The sequence below is a fragment of the Rhinolophus sinicus genome, chromosome 15 (genome assembly GCF_057876585.1).
Source record: "Rhinolophus sinicus isolate RSI-liver-muscle chromosome 15, RSI-T2T, whole genome shotgun sequence".
Lineage (NCBI taxonomy): Eukaryota > Metazoa > Chordata > Mammalia > Chiroptera > Rhinolophidae > Rhinolophus > Rhinolophus sinicus.
In genome coordinates, this window is record NC_142515.1 from 10,915,477 (window position 1) to 10,934,754 (window position 19,278).

Here is a 19,278-nt window from a genome sequence, read left to right on the forward strand (position 1 = left end):
GACTTATGACTGACCAATGAGGGTAAGTTTCTGAGGTCTTTCTGGAATCACTGAGAACGAGGTACTCTCTTTCCACTAGAACTTCTAATTTGATAGGATATGAGCTTGTAGTTGCAATGACTATCTTTGACAGCACAGGAAGTGACTGTCTCAGGGGAGAAGGGGGATAGAGAAGAAGGGAGAGCCAAGAAACAGAGAAAGGGTCAGAGACCCCAGGTCCCAATGACACTGATTAAGGCTTCAAGTACAGCCATGCCTTCTCTCTCTCTCTCTCTCTCTCTCTCTCTCTCTCTCTCTCTCTCTCTCTCTCTCTCTCTCTCCCCCCTTCCTCCCTCCATCTTACCTTCCTTTCCTTTCTTCCTTCCTCCTTTCCTTCTTCTTTCTTTGCTTTAACTGATTTGAGTTTAGATTTTGTCACTTGCAAACCAAAAAATATGGACTGATGGGCTTCCTCAAAAAGGACCCCTTTGCTCACAGTATCTACGGCAACTGCCAGCCCCACCTCATTATTCTCATAGCACACTGTGTTTCTTTTTTAAATAACACTAATCACAATTTGCAATTATGTTGTAGTTCGTGTTTGCATTGTCTATCTCCCTCCATAAGATATAAGCAGCATGAGATCTAAAATACCAGATTAAGGAGGACACTTTATTTTCTCGGCACTAGGGAACCACTGAAAGAATATGAGCAGGGCAATGGTCAAATCAGAGTTTGTGCTTAAAAAAACAATGAGTACAACAGCAATAAAAATATTAAAAAGAGACATGGCTACATAATAATAGAAACACTTGTGTGTCTTAGAGGTCTATTACCTGCGGCTTCTATAATGGAAGACAGTTACTAAATGAAATTCATAACCAATATCTTTATGACAGGGGTCAGTTCATGGAAGGATAGCCTCTCACTCCAAACCTTCTTGTGGAACATTCAACATAGTGTCCGTGGCGCTTGGCTTCAGAGGTGGTAGTTATACAGGATATTCCAACAAATGAGCCTTGGGAACGGTGGGATAATTGGGTTCCTAACCATTTTTTGGTGGACCACTGAGCTGTAGGCTTCATTTAGTCTGGTACTTCATTAAGTAAATCACCGAGTGAGTCAAGAGGCAGGGAAGACACAATGAAAATGGCTATGAGTCTTCCATGTCATCAACTTGAGAACGTTTAGGAGAGAGGTGACATTCTAGAATCTGTTTAAACGTTGGGGATGGTGGAGCTCTTATAGGGTTTGGAGGGGGCTGAGGATTTCTAGACCTCCAGCGCTGTATTAGAGGGGGGTTGGGAATTTGCTTGACACGCCCCTCTCTGTGCCCCACCATCACGTCTTGGGATTGTATGGCTGAACTCAATCATCCCACCTCTGTCTTTTGGGGGTAAGGTATTAGTTCTAGATTTAACACTTTCCTATGTCTCAGAATAAGGTGGGGCAGGGCCAGCTTCCTCTTAGAAGGACCCCTTGTTTGGTTTAAGGCTCTGTTGTAGCTGTCTTGAAATTCTTAATACTTTTTTTTTAAAGAAGAGCCTCCAAATTTTCATTTTGTACTGAGCACCACAAATTATGTAGTTGGTCCTATCTGGAGAAGTCTGTGAATGCAGATTCTCAGGCCCTGCCCCAGGAGTGTCCGGTTCTGAAGGTCTTTTATGGATCTCAGAATCATCACTTCTAGCACATAGCCTCTTACTGACTTACTGACTCTTACTGACTACCCTTGGGGTAACATTTGCACTAATACTAACTATAGATTCACTGAGTGTGCACAGGGAGCTTAAAGACATTTTCCTAAGAAAAGCGGAGGTCCCAGGGCAAGCCCCAGAATTTCCAATAAATGGGAGAGAACCTAGTTCCCAGTTCCTCCCAAACACGACCTCTTGCTGTCTTAGCTCTATCATTTCTCCAGCAGTCACTGCAGTGCTTAGCAATCCTGGGATCCTTGAGTTTTTAAGAGGTTCCTTCCAGAGGAACTCAGAAGTGCCAGGATCACTGTCAATCATTGTCCAAAAAGGAGGATGGCTCAAAGGTGCCTAGATCATGGGCTAAATGAATCTCATGGCAGCGAACAGTTATGACTAACATAAAGGAGCAGTCTTTTTCAGCTCTTTCCTTAGCAGACTTCACCAATCATGGCCCCAGATGTCACCAATCAATAACATTACTCATTTCCATCAAGCCCAGGTGTGGCCCCAGAACCCCTCTCCATCCCAGCAGCCACCACCAATGAACTAAACTTGACAATGCAGCTAAAAGCTATTTCCCAAGTCTATCAACTGGGACTGGAAACGGGGAGCTGAGTTCCTTTTTTTCAGGTAAAATAGAACCATTAAAAGGGTCACTCCGTTTGAGGATAAATTTACTTACCAGCTGCCTGTGTTGAAAATAAACAGAAACCCAACACTTTCAGGGGAATGATATTATCACTGGCCTTCCTTGCCTTGGAATAGTTAAAGCTCTGGGGAACTTGAAGTAACTTGACCACTTTTGATAGGAAAAGTACTGGGTAATTTTTATGAACATATTTAGTTCAGTTTAATCAATGGTATGGGGGACCTCTTTGAGATTGGGGTGGAGGGCTTCTCCACTTAGCTGGAGTCATTAACTACGATGCTTCCAAAAGAAATCAAGGAACTCACATCCTTAAACCAGAGGTAGCTACATGCGAGATCAGGATCTCATCAAGACACAACAGCACATCTTGAGAACTGTCTCAACCCAACTGACATTCCTCTGAACTAGCTTTTGGTTCAAAAATGTCACACATACTAAAATTCACTTGAAAGTATATTAAATTCCAAAACCATGCTGTTGGTTAGAGAGGGGAGCACATATGAACCAGCCGATTGTGGAATCCAGAGGTCTGGTTCCAACCATGGCATTATTGAGCACTTCATCAGGGCACAGGCGATTTCTCTCAGTTCTCTCAAACACAAGCTGACCTGGCCACTCACAACACGTTGGGGAGTGGGGGTGGGGACCAAGGCTGCAGTCAATCCAGCCTTTCCAGAGACATCTGTGGAGCTTCACAGCTTTCTTGCAATGATGGTGTTGGAAATGGAAAACAATCCCTCCCAAATAAGTCAACAACAAAAGAGTGCCTTTGCCACTTTGTATAATGTTCTCTATATTTCTAGAATGTTCTAAACATTGTCGGGCCTTGCATCAGGATGTGTAAGAGCAAAGCTGGAGGGAAGGTGACTGGGACACAGAGACAAAGTGAGCAACAGAGTAAACTTCAGGCAGGATGTTGCTCAAGCTGTGAAATTCATCACCTCAACAGCCATTAACTTGAGTAGAAAGAGGAGACATTTTCCCCAATCAGCTGCACCAAAAATCCGTATGAGTGAGACCTACGCAAATGTACAGAGAAAAGTCTAGAATTGAACACAGTAACCCCTCCCCCCATCCAAACACATAAATACAAGGGTCATCTTGGGGGTGGTGACCTGGATTAGAAATGATGACCAAAGTGGGCTTTGGTCTTTTACTGCTTCCATTTTTCTCAAAGAAAATGGACTGCACTATGAGTTGTGAAAAGAAAAATTACTTCCAAAAATATTTTCTATGCTCTTCAGATGGACATTTCATGTCTAAACCTGCCCGTTACTCAGCATCATGCTTGGTTTTACAGAAAACACAAAAGATGCAGTGCCTACAGATTACATGTGACAAAGAGATGAGCCAGTGTGGTAGGGAGTCTGGCCAGCTGGACATTGTAAAGGCAGCTTGAAAACCAAGCAGACACTTTAGCTCTGGTCTCGTAGCCGTGTGGGTCCCTGGTGGGGAAGGAGAGAGGAGAAGCCTGTGGAGGTGCTGCATGGGGTTAGGGGCTCTAGAAGCAGCTTTGGACAGCAACTGGACTCAGCAGGATGGAGGTAAGGGAAAGATGGAAGGTGTGGGAGATGTAGCCAAGCTGCTGTCTAGCTGTGATTCAAAGGTGATACTTGAGTTTTAAGTCTAGGAGACCTGGAAAGCTGGTAAGACCTCCTGGACCACCATGTTGGAAAGAGGAGCATTTGGGAGTGGAAGAGGAAGAGGAAGAGAAAGAGAAGCCAGTGAGAGCATGTAGGAAAGCAGGAGAGTTATAAGTCTCACAGATGGGAGCTGGGAAAGTGGGGATTTTCAAGAGGTTTCATCAGCAATGTTCTACAGAGAGACCATAGAGAAAACACAAAGGGACATTCCATCTTAGAATACTAGGGTCGAAACTCATGCTGTTAAGGGCTGGTGCTGTAACTCAGAATTAGCAATACCAATATTGACTCCATTTGTCAATTTGTCTATTCCCCACAGCTTAATGGGTCAATTCCTGAAAACTAATGTGGGAATGGCCTTCTCAACAGCCAGTAGAACTTCCAACTAGAGCGGTGCTTCAGTCTGCTGTGAGAGTAAGCTGTCATTTGCTGGAAGTGAATGGATAAACACACACACACACATGCACGCACACTCACACCCATGCATATATATCTTTGTAAATCAACACTGCACGGATTAATCATATATAACCACACAAAATCTACACACTGTCCTCTCCCTGATGTAATAATATCACACATAGAAAGCATTATCGTCAGAATTACTCAAGCTTCTTCATTAGATGCCATTGTCAGGAAGGAGAAGTTGGGGAAATAGGGTAAAAGCCAGAAATGAAATTTCTGCTTGCTCAGTGAACAATTGAGATATCTGAGAGCTTATTCAGATATTTCACTCTTGTGAAACCAATGAGTTCATTACTCAAACTGTCATGTCAGCAGGTTATGTCTGTATTTAAGAGACTTAAATATTTATCAGTTTTTTATTGAGTCATTTGAAAAATTAGCTTCTGCAGCTGTATATCATTCAGGGGGAGAACCCCAGGCAAGAGCTGCCCCCACCCCAATGGAACCAAGGATATCCTCCCATTTCATCTTTTGCTCCCCACCAAAAAGTCCATGTTTCTGAAGAAAAAGCCTCGAGTATGTCGAATATGCAATTACATTATCTCTGAAGAGAAACACAAGGAGGGCGTGAAAGAAATATTCTGCTCAAAAGCCGTGGTAAAGCTGCTAAAAGAGGATTACTCTTTCTCCTTTCTCTCTCAAGCAGAATGATTCTAATTGTGAAGACAGCTCTGTTTTCATATATTTTTATGTTTTGTAAGTCTTTCGTAAATATGATATTATTTCAAATAATTTAATATACAGTAGGTGATAAAACTAGATTGGCACCTATCCCATTTAGCCATCACTGCATTCAATGCAAAGATCACAGTGATTTTGTAGCTCTTCATCTCGGCGTGTGAGCAGGTATGTGCATGCAAGGTAAAAACACTAAAACACCTACAGCAAAGTAACATAGCATAAAGACGAGCTGACATCTCTTCAGGGCCTACTATGTGTCAGGTGCTGTAGGAGACATTTTATATCCATTACCATCTTGTAGCTTACAGCTGTTTGAAAGTAGATGTTTTGTTTTTGTTTTTGTGTTTTTACAGATGAGTCAGCCAAGACTTGGCATAGTTAACTGTTTTCCCAAGATCACCCAGCTGGTGAGTCTCGGAGCAGAGATTAAGTTCTAGGTCTAGGCACCAAAGGCCATGCTGTCTCTATTCTATCTCCCTGCTTCTCTCCACTATAAAGAGAGATTTCCCAAGCAGCAATGGGCCTTTTACTCCTGGCGTTTTGATTTCCAGATGTTTCCAGTGGGATCCCCCCAAGAACACACATGTTAAACACTCGCCAGAGTTCGTTCAACAGGGTGTCTTCCTCATCAGAATGGTCTTAACTTTGAGCTACCTGAAGAGCCTATGTCACCATCAGGTAGGGAAGGCCTCTAGAGATTCCATCCTCACAACTGTTTGCAGACACTCTTTGCACTTCAGCAATTTCTGTTGGGCTGTAGAGGTCACCTCCAGCAAAAGTGACCATCTCATTCTTTTTGCTTACCCCAGAAGAAATAGAATGCAGCTATTTCCAATTGGTGTTAAGTTTTCTTAGACTTGAGCATATTGTAAAAGCATATCACATCATACAGATGGCCAACAAACAAGAAAAAACTGTTCTTTATTACATTTGCTTAGTGATCAAAGACTCCTAACTAGACCTTTTTCCCTACTGTGATTATTTGTATTGATTATGCAAATCTTCTCTTTGGCCAGACCAGTCTTGAACATATTTACAAGGATTTTGAGGCCCATTACTTCACTAAAAGGTAGATTATAAATACTGACAAATACTTGTATTCAAAGATTTTGACCATTTTCAGATTACACTTCATACTAGGATATAACCTTAGTTGACTACCAACAACTTTCTAGAACGCATTCCCACACACCCAGAGTTTCATAAACACATACTAAATAATCTGAAAGCCCTTTATGAATAATTATGAGTTTTTCAGTTTTTATGAATCTGCATATTAATTCTGTCCCATAAATAAAACATGAAGCAAAAATGCACCATGTTGAGTGTCAGGGGGATAGACGAAGAGAAGGAAGGATAATTACCAGTTTAATGTGGGAACATACTTAACCTAAAAGATTACCTCCAAAATTGGTGACATCCTAAGTATGTAAAATATACAGGGATGTTTTCACTTAAATAAAAGGGGGGAAAGATCTATATTGAGTCTCTGCCATTTTCACAGCTCTCTCGGCACCACGTGATTGAAAAAGCAATTGTCATACATTTTATTTGCTAGAGATTACTCCTTCCCACGTATTTCGTTTTTTCTTCCCCATGCACCGTGTGCCTTGATATCATATAATTCACATTTTCTCTTCCGGTGGGCATTGTTTGGTTATCCATCTATAGCTGTAGGCTTTCCTTAGATGGGGGACTTAATGAGAGGCCCCAGTGTTGACTGTAGTTCGCTTGCTCTCAGACCTTATGCATATAAAGGGCAGGAGGAAGCAGAGCTGGTGCCCACATGATTCCACGTCACTTAGGATGGACTTGGCAGCTCATTAGCAGTGGCAGCCTAGGTGGAGGGGCGTGGGGAACTATGAACGGCTCCTCTAAAAGCACGCGGCTCCCAAACACCATTTATCTACCTTCAACCAATTAGCAAATAAGAGGGACAATGAGCAACTCAAAGCTCCATGGGCACCAATGCCTCTCTGATCATTCAAACTGGTCCAACTAGGGTATCGGACTCTGACATTCATTTTCCTGTGCCTCCAATCTCCTCCATGTTTATAAATGGCTTCTGAAAAGAGCTCAAAGTTCTCTATGATTTCTGCTATGACCCACATCTGCTTCCATACTTAACACTGGCTTACCAGCCAAACTCAGACGGTCACTGAGGTGGCTTCTCTCTCAGGATTCCAAGCTGCTTTCCCCAGGACATCTGATCACCAGAGCCACGTGAGGTGGAAATGCATGGGTTTTGCACAGGGCATTCTGCTGCTTAGTTGGTTAAAAATAGTGTCAAAGACTTTTTGAAAGCTTTGAAAGGGCCAGCCAAGTAATGATGAAGGTACAATGCAACCCTAGATTTATTTAAAATGTTCTTTACTGAAGCAATTTGTACTTAAAATGTCATTTTTCCCCACTTCCAGAGTCCCACAGAGCTGGATGGAGCAGGTGCCAGAAGGCCTTAGATTGGGACACTGAGGCAGGCTTCCCCAAAGCCACAGAATTTGATAGAGTTTCAAGGCTCCCCAATGTAATATATACAAACATTGACTCATGTCGTACACCTGAAACTAAATAATGTTATGTGTCAATTATATTTCAAATAAAATAAGGGGAAAAATTTGTGAAAAGAATAGTTTAAAATAACACATATACCAGGGACATAATCTCACCAACTCTGCCTACTCTTAGCAGTAAAACATGCCCTCTGCACAACCAATACAGAATCAATAAAGCAATCAGTACCCTTAGGGAGCTTCTCACAAGAAGCCAACAAAATGGTGATTTAGTGTTAAAGCTCAACAATATATATGTAAGTCTGGCAAAAGGAGCCTGGGGTTTGGCCTCGTTTCAAAATGTGTTCTAATCCCACCACTGTTCCATACTCCCTGAGCACTCTGGGCATGTTACTTACTCTGTTGGAGCCTCAGTTTCCTTATCTGTAAAATGGGGATGCCTGAAAGAGCATTATGGGGAGTAGAAATGAAGTATGCCATGACTTCTGAGTAGCCATGACCTCTGAAAGAGGTCTCTGTTATGGTTACTTATACTAGAATTCCCTAATGAAAGGCAAGGCCTTCTTCTCAAAATACAAGGATAACTTCATTGTTCATTCAATTCCTTTTTGAAGACCTTCATGTCCCTCAGTGTGAGAAGTTCAAAGTCAAATGAAACAAGACCTCCAGCCTCTATGAGTTCACCAGGCAACCAAGGAGACACAGGGACATATAACCCATCACAAGTCAGTGCTCTAGAGGTTTCAACCCAGTACACCAGAGGATGGAGATCTGAATTCTTCTTTTGGGGACTGGGGAAGGCTGTGAAGAAGAGAGCACCTTAAACAGAGTCTTGGAGCATGAGCAGGGCTACCCCACGACGGAAGAAAGGAGAAGGCCATCTGACGCAGAAAAGAGAGGAGCAAGGTCACGGAGGTGCGAAAGAAACGCCCTGCGTTCTGGAGGGAGCATCCGATGGTCTCTCGTGCCTGTCTTCATTCTGTAGACATGTATAAGCCCCTACTACTCCCACCTTCTGGGAATGCAGCAACAGGCAAGGTCCCTACTGTCTGGGAGCTTACAGACCAGTGGGGATGCCACACGATGAACAACAACCAGCAGACAAAAGAAGACGGGCAATGATGCTGCTGGCTGATGGGGCGGGAGTGATTGGAGCTGCTTCAGTACCCATCCAACTTGGGAGGGTGACATTAAGCTGAGACTTACCTCAATGATAAGCAGGGGCCACGAGAAGATCCAGAAGAGAGGAGTCCAGGAGGAAGTAGCAGCTACTCCAAAGGCCTTGAGGTGTGTCTAAAGAATGGAAAGAAGGACAAATATTGTCACCCCTTTTAAGAATGGGTTCAAGAGAAAGTCATATAAAGAAGAAGAAAGTGTATCTCTAACTGATTCTGAAATTCAAAAGGAGTTGTAAGTTTGCAATTTTGGAGAACTGCACCTTTCCAGAAACGCCTTACAAATGTCAAGCAACAACTCGTAATTTTGACTACCAGGATTTTCTCTCTCCCCACAGTCTCCCCCATTAGGAAGACGGAAACTACTTGTCAGTCAACTTGAAGCTTGACAGAACACATAAATTCAAACTACTCATATGGACTAATAGCTTCTAGTTGTTGAATAAATAAACGTGAAAAAGTAGGACGGGCCTGCCTATTGTCAAGGTCCGAGAATCTATTTTATAAGCGTGATAATTCTTTTGAATTTCACAGTAACTATTCTATACTTTTTGTTTTCAAGCAAGACTTTCGTGTGGGTTGATACTGGCAATGCTAGGTCTCTTTGATGAATGAATTGCCAATTCAACTGATTAGTAAAAAGAAAGGTGCTTAAAGATCTGGGCTGACAAGAGAGCTCAGAATTTTAACTGAGGGTCTTTCCCACCCGGATTAAAGGGATAATAGTGGGTAGAGTAAAGCATACATCTTAACAAAACTAAAAATCTTTTTAAAAACGATGCTTGTTTATAAAGTCTGTCACTTAATTATCATTAATAGATGATACAATTAATAGTAAAATTTCTTCTTTGAGTTAATTACTGACTGCATTGCTAAAACCCTTGAATTGAATCAACATTTTATTGACAGCCCACAAATCATATTTGGGCTGATTTCTCTACTTGTGTTCTAAGATAAACCTTAACGATGAAACTTTGGTTTCTGCAGCTAACTTTTCAAAAATATTTTTATATTGTAATAAATTGTAAAGGCTCTGCTCAGGATCAATAAAGAAGCAACGTTTTGATGATATGCTTGCCACTGTCACATTAAAACAAAATCCAAAATGCATCACATGACCTAACATAATCAACAAATATTGCGCTTCACTTGGAAGGGCCTGGAGCTGTATTCCCCCCCGCTAAATTATGGTATCTTCAGCTAAACCTGGTAGTTAACAGCTTAAGTTAATTCTACCATGTGTAGGACTTACATAAATGCATGGACTTTAAACTGCAAATTCAGCTGCCATTTAAATTATTAGGTAGACTCTTTTTATGGAGCTCCAACACTTTAAAATCCACAACAAAAATAGTAGGCCAGCTGCCCACACGACAAGGAGAGACCCTCATTTGATGTCATTTGCATCCCATTAACCACTGAGCACTGGGTCAGTCATTGCCTGTCAGGCTTTCCACTCATTCTTTTTGTGTTAATTAGCAGAGAAACAAGGAGTTAATGAAGATCTTCGGATCTTTGATGACTCATCTGGTTGTTTGGGAGGAATCACCACACTGGACCACTTCTGAGCATCCTGTCGGATGGTCTGAGCAGGAGCTCGAGGGAGACTGCCCAACGAGCCTCAGAGGGGCCTTCTCCCGGGCCTCTGGCACGGTGGGCTTTGTTAGCTCAAGATTAGAAGGAGTTAATTGCTTCAAGATTGCTGGGAGATTAGGTTATTGGGTGGGATGTATCTATGTAAGCATATGTCAGCGCTAGTTAGAAGATAGGAGACGCTTATTTTAATAAACTTATGAAAAGAAGAATTAATTTGTCATTACATTGGAAATCTTATTTTATTAACTTAATTTGCAAATGTAAAGCTGTCTGAAATGCCGATTTTTCACTCACTTTTCTTCTGAATATGTATGAATCACAGATTAGTTGATGTGCTACACTGTTCATTCAGAGTTTTTTTCCTGGAGGATTCCCGCCCCCAACTCAGTTTGCTGATGGCATCTGGCTCTGGAGGAATGGGCCGGTTACAGGGGCCTCTGGGTTCTCTTCTTGTGGCGGGTAGAATACGGTCTCTCAGAGATCCATGGGCCGTCCTGTCAAGAGAAGAGAATCAACCTGCTTTTGCGTGTCCTGCTTCCTCCCCTCTGAGAGCTATCTGAACACAAACGTTGTTTGAGGTGGTGCCCACAAAATAGAGTGGAAAAGGAGTGAGTGCAGGAGGGAACTACATGGGACAGTCTCTAAAACAAAGCCATCAAGAAGTTTTCCAAATGCCCGGTTTACATTTTATGGCTGTTGGAGGGCATGGTCCAAATTGTCCTTGTCGTCTGTATTCCTAGTGTCAGGCCTGTTAATTGAGCACTTGCTATGTGACAGAAACTGCTCTAAGCACTTTATTCTTATTACCGCTTTTTAATCTTTATAACTCACTTAGACAATAAAAACCATACGATCCCCATTTTTCAGGTAAAGAAACTGAAGCACAGGAAGATTCAGTAACGTGCCTAAGGGGACACAGTGAAAAGAGATATCTGTCCACCCCAGGGTGCTCACTCCCCACCGCTGCCCTATACATTTCTGTGACATAAGTGAGGGAGGCTGACTGTGTGACAGTCTGGAGAGATGAAGGTAGTGGTGACTCATTCCATGTCTAGATGAGGCAGGGACTGCCCCAGTGGATTGAGGCCAGGGGAAAATGTGGCTTCAGTGTCATCAGAGCTTCTGAGGTTTGAAGGGTTTTTTGACCTCTCAAAGAGTTTAGAAATTGAAGTTTTAAATAAAATCTCCTGACTTTTCAGTATTTGTTCAAGGATTTTTTTTAAATACTATACCAACCAAAAAAAAAAAAAAAAAAAAAAAAAATGCAGACAACTTTGGTGAGCCTTTCTACGGCCCGTTTCCTTCCAAAGTGCTCGCACACAGATACTCAGGAAATAGGTGAATGGATCCATGTGCAGTTACATGAATCCAGAGGTGGGTCCTCAGCCTCAGGGACACTGGAAAGCACTGATTTGTAGAGTGGGCATCAGAGACGCCAACCCCTGTACCAAGAGTCCTTTAATCAGATCAGCAAAATGATCCATCCCTGTTGGAACCTTTCTGAAGGTAGGAAGCTTGTTGGGTTTATGGTGATTGTAATTTCAGCAGAAACCATTTGAACCCTCTTCTTGGGGGAGTTTATGGGATCCCTTTTTCTGTCTGGGGTTAATATGAATTTGGCTAAAAATAATCTTCAAAATATTTAACAACACTGTAGTCACAGAAGAGCTCACGCCTGGCTTTGCAGCACCACGAAGACGTCCCACAACACAACGGTTTTCCTGCTTGGCCAGTGCCCTGCCATTCTGTTGTTAAATATTTTAATATCACCTCTGCAAAAAAGGTCTAAAGGTAAAGAGAATAGAACACTTCCTCCCTTTCCTTTCCTTCCCTTCCCTTCCCTTCCCTTCCCTTCCCTTCCCTTCCCTTCCTTCCTTCTTTCCTTCTTTCCTTCTTTCCTTTCCTTTTAAACAGCTTCTAGCTAGATCCCAGCACCTAGGACCACCCGCCTCTCTGCATCAAGGGAAGCTCAGAAGTTTTAGTCAAGTCCAAGGGAGGCGGGCAGTGGCAGGCAAAGGCCCCTTACAGAGGAGCTTGAACCAAGAGGGAACCTGTGCTTGGACTAGACCTGGCATCTCCCTCCCCTGGGCTTAATGCTGCACTAGACGACCTGCACAGGTGTCTAACACCTGAGGTGTTTCACAATTCAGACAAAAACTGGGCATTTACTAATGTCCAAATTGCCTTTTCTTATTCCTTCAAACTGGCAATATACTAAAAAATTCCAATTATCTCTTTAGCCTGCAGTTCAAAGTTTAGCAGAAGCAGGATGCAAGCTCTTTGCATTAAAAAAAACAACAACAACAAAGTGAGTAGGAAAAGCAAAGGAGTAAGACAGCTACCCATCAACTGAGAGCATCTTACTGAGGCTCTGAGACCAGGGATGCTGGCTCTTCATTGGCAAACAAATCTACTGTGAGGGGCACGTGTGGAAATCGTGAACCATCCTTCAAATTTTTTGTTTGTTTTAAATTTTGAGTTAGAGAATCGGTCTCCCTACAATTAAAATGTTCCGGTCACATTTAACCACTTATTGATATGAAACTGGAACTAGACTGGGTTCATGAGATTCACTGATTTCTAAGGGACCGTAAAATAACCATTGGGAGGTTAGGAGCCAGAGGCTGGAAGCAGGAGAGATGCTGTTCAGCACCTGAGCTCTTAAAGGTAGATCGCAGGATAGAGAAGTGGCTTCCAGACTGTCACTGATTTCCTTATCGCTTGACCTTTATCGAAGAGGCAGAGCCCAGAGGAGATTATAAAAAGGCTAAAAACAAACGATGCATGTGTTTGTTTATAACGAACAGTTGTGGCTGAAGTGCAGGACAGGTCCCGGCCAAGTGATGTGCCCTCCCAAAGGCGCACCATGTTTTCATGGACTGTTTCATGGCAGTTCTGGTGTCACCATCATTTGGTCTCCAGTGTCCCGATTTTCTCAGGAAAAAATTGCTGCTTCCCACCTCCCTTCCCTAAAAATAAACCTTTTAGTCCAAATATACTGTGGATGAAACATTTTCTGAGGACTCTAGCTACTTACTTGAGTGAGTTCATTTAGTTATTTAGAGACATATTTTCTGCCCAAAACACAGGCTGGACAACAAACACGGAAACATCAATCTTATTCAACATGTGTTTGTTACATGTCTCCCAAATGTGGAGCGCTGGACAGGCAGTTATCAAATAGTGTGACCAGCAGAGTCCACCGAGACGTCTGTTCACTGTTTGTGACGAGGAGACGAGAAGGGAGGGAAAAGGGGAATTAGATGGAGGTGACATTTGGCAGATGTTAATGATAAGTGGGAGTTAACCAGGTGGAGAGGGGAGAAGGGAGTTCCAAGTACTAGGAATGGCAGAAACAAAAACACGAAAGTGAAAAAACAGCTAAGGTTCCAGGCCCTTTTTATCAGACTCAGAGACCAGCCTCTGTACCTCTGACTTCTCGGACGCTCAATAGTCATTTTACATACTGTCCTTAAGCCATGATGCTATGACCCTGAAAGTTCCATTCTCTCCATTAAGTGCTGCAAAAGCTGACGGCCTGCTCTCTGGCCTCTGGTGGGATCAGCTGTGTCTTGCTGTAGCTCTGGGTCCGCAGTGATGAGTGGGACCATTTGGAGTTTCCCTAGAGTCTGAGCTAAAAGTGGATGTGCTCTCCATCTAGAGAAATAGAAATGCTGTGTTTTCTGTGAAGAGCCCATGAACGTGCCCTGAGCTGCCCACTCTCCACTCCACTGCAGGAACTCAGGGGTGGGTTGGAAATTGCTTTGTGAACAGCTCAAAGGATGGTGAAGAGACTTTTTTAAAAGTCTATTAAATGCTTACTTTCATGGAGATACAATCTACATTCAAATTGTTTGTCTATAATCCAATTTACACAAAAGCTGCTGGATAAATTTTCATCAAATTTAGATGATATATAAGAAATGGATCGACTTAAAATACAGGCCATGTGGTATACAAAAAAAACAAGTTTTCTGGGTCCTGAGGGCCCCTCAAAGTCAGAGTTACCTTCCAAGGTGCCTGAAACTAACATACGAACCAGGGCACTTGGATGACCCATAAAGACGTGTCATACTCATGAAGATGCCACAAACAGAAAACCAACAGGTTTTCAAATATGAGTTGTAAAAGGAAAGCCACCAGGACGCGTGCTCCGTTGGTGGTGTTTCCCCACTTCTCACATTGGCCACCCTATGGAACAGGCTCCAGGGCAAATAGAAACAAGGTATTTAGTGATGGTCAATGGTTCTCCTAAGCAACACAGTGAGGAAGACAGCGGGTTACTGTAAGTCTGCCCTTTCCTATGAAGATGACACTTCCAGCTTTCAGTGTACAAGGCAGTATTGACTCTGTAGGTTCCATGACAGGAGTGGCTGCACAGCCGAATGTTCTGGGTCCTGAGCTGTGATCAGCAGGAGATCATGTTAGCTTCTCCCCCAGTACCTATTTTCTTGTCTTGTGAGCATGGCGCAAACATTAATTCCTACATTTGGCTACCTTTTATTCTTAAAACTCACCACGTTAAATGCATTTCTCTAGTCCCAGAACTGGGTATAAAGTCACAGACAGAGTTTCCTCCCTGAAATGAGATAAAAGTCTCACCTCCCACTGAACCAACATGCCAGAAACTCAGAACGGATGGCCCCGATTTAGGGGGAAGCTTAGTATTCATGACGACTGCCTGGCGGCATCATGAATCGGTAATGAGGACGCCACCATCACGAAGGGATCAAGCCCAAAGCCCCGAGATAGCTATGAAATACAGTATTGTGTTTACACACTGTAACCTCATCCCTCAGAAGAGAACAGAAAAGCGGGGCTGCAAATGTTGCGGCAGCTGAGATCTCTATCCCTGCAGCATCCTGGCCGGAGCTGGCCAGTCCAGAGCAAGGAAAGAGGGCAAGAGAGAAAGAAAGACCAACGCAACCAAATCGCTGAGAAGCCTGCTTTAGTAAAACCAGACTGTTGACGTTTTAGGAACTGAATGGCACAAAGAACATTCAGGAAAAATAATTTGCATTCTCTGATTATATATGTCAGATCCCTAAATATCTTGATTATGTGATTTTGCTAAAGATATCCTGATGGCTGATCTGTGGATGATTTACATAAAGGAGACATTTGCATAAATTAAATTAACAAATATAAATACATGCTTATAAAATGCTGATACCACTTACTACTCTCATAAAAATAAATTATGAGGGATGACATATGATAGGCCATGTGGTTTCTGGGCAATCATCGCGTGTCCTTGACACATACTTGGCATTTCATTGCCAGAAAAAGGAAGAAACTCCAACTCAAGCATTTCTGAAGGCGTGGTCCTCTCAGGGAAGCTAAAGAACAAACTTTTGGAAGGAGATGACGTCTAAAGTGATTGAAAACCCAGGTTAGCGCAGTGACTAAGCACATGTGCGCTAGGGTCTGGTTGCCTGGGTTCAATCCTGACTCTACTGCATGTTTAGGACAAGTCACTAAATCTGTGCCTCAGCTTTCTTATCTGTAAACTGGGATTGGCAACAGTACCTACCTCAAAAGCTTGTTAGGATGAAATGAGTTCGTGTACATGGAAGGTCTTAGAATGATGCTTGGCATGTGGAAAAGGCAAAATGAATATTATCTCGATTAGTAGTATTGTCTTGCTGTCACTCGACATGTTGGAAGGATAATTTTCGAGGGCTACATAGACCTCTGCTTCCTACCTACTTTCTCTATCTTTTCACCAGTGATGCTCAAATTTTCCCGGTCTTCAGAGCCCTGAAGTGAAAGCAGGAAAATTCTCAAGGATCATCCCTTTTACCAATATTCAAATCACAGCCTGAGTTGAGCTGCTAGGGTGACTCTCCAGGGTGGGTTCTCATGAGGCAATTGCAGATTTGGACCAGATCTAAGACATGGCCCCCAAATGATCAACAATGCATCTGGAGGCCCCAGTGGACTGACGTGGCCGGTGGATTACATGGAAAGGACCACTGCTAATGGGTAGGTGGTCCCCCCAGTTCCGATCAGGCCAGGGCTGCAATGAGAGGGTGCAGGAGAACTTCATGCCTCAAGTCTCCTTTCTTTGTGCCCCCTCCAGCTCAGTCTTTGAAACAACAACAACCATAGGTACCACATTTCTAGCCAGTGGCTGCTGATGGAGTCTGCACTTAAGCTGGATTCCACATCCCACAGCAAGTGCCCCCCCCCCCCCCCCCCCGTGAGTTCCCATTTCCTGCCTTGCTCACACCCACGGGACGGATTTAATGGTTACTCCCGTGGAGGGATTTATTTTATTTTTCTTCTCTAAATGAAGCTCTATCTTATTTAATTTTTAAACTAATTCTCAGAGATCATTCTACTCAGTCTCTTTGACTGCTTTGGGGGCCATTGGAGGAAACAGTCTGTTTCTTGGTGAAATCCAGATCTTTCCTCGTGAGCCTGGAGCAATCCAAATACCTATATACTTCTGCTCCTTAGCTGCAGTCCCAACCATAAAGCATCTTCAGAACTTTATAAACCAACCTCCAATCTCTCTTTCAGGCTTTTCTCCCCATTTGAGAAGTCCAGTTCCTGCAGGGCCCTCCGTGGTAATTAGGGCAGGGCTCTGTGCAGCCTCGTGGGGATTACAATCCCAGCTGTGGGGTCTGGGGGCACCAAAGGCCCTCTGCCCTGGGACAGTCACACCTGCTTTGCAATTTTGTCCCACACTGGGCTTGGCTGGACTCCCCTGGAGGGCAGTATACACGTTTCTGGGGTCAGAAAGCAATTACCATAATAGCAGCTATCAGTAATCCAGCCCCTTCTATGGGTCAGGCCACGTGCTTTACATATGCTGTCTCCACCACCCTGTGAGGCAGCTTTGCAAATTTTGCAGTAGTTGAGATAGGCCCTTCATGCTGGGATGTAAGAGTGAGCTCCTATCCCTGGTAACGCACGACTAGCAAAGATGGTAAAATCCAATTCAGTGGGCCCACTGATGTCTACCCACACTGGGCCGAGTGTCTGGGCAGGGAATCACACAACGTTCCTTCCTCCTCAAGGCCATCCTGTTACCCTGACGGCCTATCTGCCCTGCACTCTCCATGAGATTGTCACGGCTCTCTCATCTCAGACTTAGGATGCATGCAGCTTTCTGTCCAGCTGCCCTGGGCCTCAGCTCTCACATCTGTTGGGTGGGAAAAAATGAGTTCTGCACAGCAACTTCAGAGGGTTATTGCAGAGATCCAATGAGATCATGAGTGTGAGAAGTCCCAGCACCAAAGTTGGTTGTTAGCATTATCTTTCCACTGACGGATACGTTAGCAGGTTGGTATCTGAGCAACTGCTTACTAGAAGTTTACACGTTGGAAGAAAATAACAACTTATTGAGACTATTGCTTGAATTTAAATTCTGGATTTCCAGCCCGAAACTTTCTCTTAATCTCCAGACTCAGGCGTCCAACAAGCTGGAGTGGCCCTTGGATGAAATGAATACATTGGCAGTAAAGATACATGTTGAAGAAGCACTAACTGAAGTGGGTGGGTCACGTCCCCTCCCCTTTCATCTTCTCCAGGCCAGGACTGAGCCTAGGGCGCTTCGGTGAAGATGTTAACTTCTTGCTGATAACACAGGGAGGTCCCCGCCTAACAAGCAGCTCTAGGTGAATCCAAAGCAAGTGCTAAGCTCTCATTGGAAATGACAGTTAGGACAGTAAAGCATTAAGAGGACTGTGGGATGGAGTATTGGGCACGTGACTGGGTGAGAACGGGAGATGAAGTTCCTAAGAACTCAAAAAGTAGGAACGAGGAGGAAGGAGAAATATAATAAAAGGCAGAAGGAAAGACAACAGCAGGGAAAAAGGGGAGGGAGGTTTGGAGATAATGCGAGATGTAGAGAGTGGTTCCCAAAGGTGGGCCAAGCTGGTGGCCCACAGGTGGGGACTGTCTCTCCTGCCACCCCTCTCCCGTCCCTCATTATGGTCAATCCCAGAGTAGCGTCTGCCCATGACAATGACAGCAGTTGCCGAAACCTAAAGCTCGGCGTGGGAGTGTGCTGATTCCCCCTTCCCTCTCCTTGTAACATCCATCAGAAAGGGCTAGCTTTTTAAGCACTGAGAGAGGAGGGAAAATAAGCAGAAGTAATTTATTCGGGATCTTTGAGAGGATAATAGCCAATTATTTGTTTATAACACTGGTTAAATTTTCATTAGGCAGATTAATGGAATATCATGTACTGTCAACATTGGACTGAGGGGTGGTCTGTAAGAGATAAACGGGCAAACAGGCTCTGTGTCTCTCTGAGTAAATTAGTTTTTGCTTTCCTGTTTTTCATATGAAAATGGAAAAGGTGGGCAAGGTGGTGCATCTAAAACAGGTCTTGAGATGGGCCAAACTGGTTAAATATGAAAGCAATCCTGGTAATAAATACATTATAATAACTTGGCATCAGGGCCATAATTTTGATTTCATGAAAGTCTGGGATAATGTCAATTTTTAACCTGCTCTCTTAATACACACTTCCCCCTCCCTGAACTCAAATGCTGCTTGCTGTGAGTTGAAAACGCGCTGCTTTGGGGGGCCCGATTTGTCTGTATCATGCGCTCAGCATTACAGCTGGTAAGTACAAGAGGCACCTCACCTTTCTAGTAAGTTCCCTCATTGTCATCCTGATGGCAGGAGTGGCTCCCGGAGTGCTGTTATCAGGATCAAAATTCCTGGGGGAAAACAAGGAGGGAGAGTCGCTTATCACTCTGGAAGAAGACTGAGAGGTACACACTCGGTGAATGATTTGATGCTAAATCTCTGGTTGGAGTTGAAGCGTAAAATGGGCCGGCTCTGGAATCTTGACGTTATTCCACGTACAAATCAGTGGGTCAGACTTTAGAGCCAAGAATTCTATCAGCAAATTGGAAATCAAAC

At 43.5% G+C, this 19,278-nt stretch overlaps 1 long non-coding RNA gene across 5 annotated transcripts in view; it reads right to left on the reverse strand.

Annotated features, from left to right (window-relative positions):
• Positions 1 to 19,278, reverse strand: part of LOC109444069 (uncharacterized) — a 217,153-nt gene that overhangs the window by 75,518 nt on the left and 122,357 nt on the right. For 3 of the 5 annotated variants that reach the window (XR_016018863.1, XR_016018861.1, XR_016018862.1), the window contains 3 exons: positions 18,998 to 19,073; positions 10,690 to 10,889; positions 8,831 to 8,917 (listed from right to left, as the gene is read on the reverse strand). This is a non-coding gene — a long non-coding RNA (uncharacterized LOC109444069). The remainder of the gene's footprint in view (positions 1 to 8,830; positions 8,918 to 10,689; positions 10,890 to 18,997; positions 19,074 to 19,278) is intronic. The other 2 variants (XR_012498380.2, XR_012498379.2) reach the window with 1 other exon arrangement.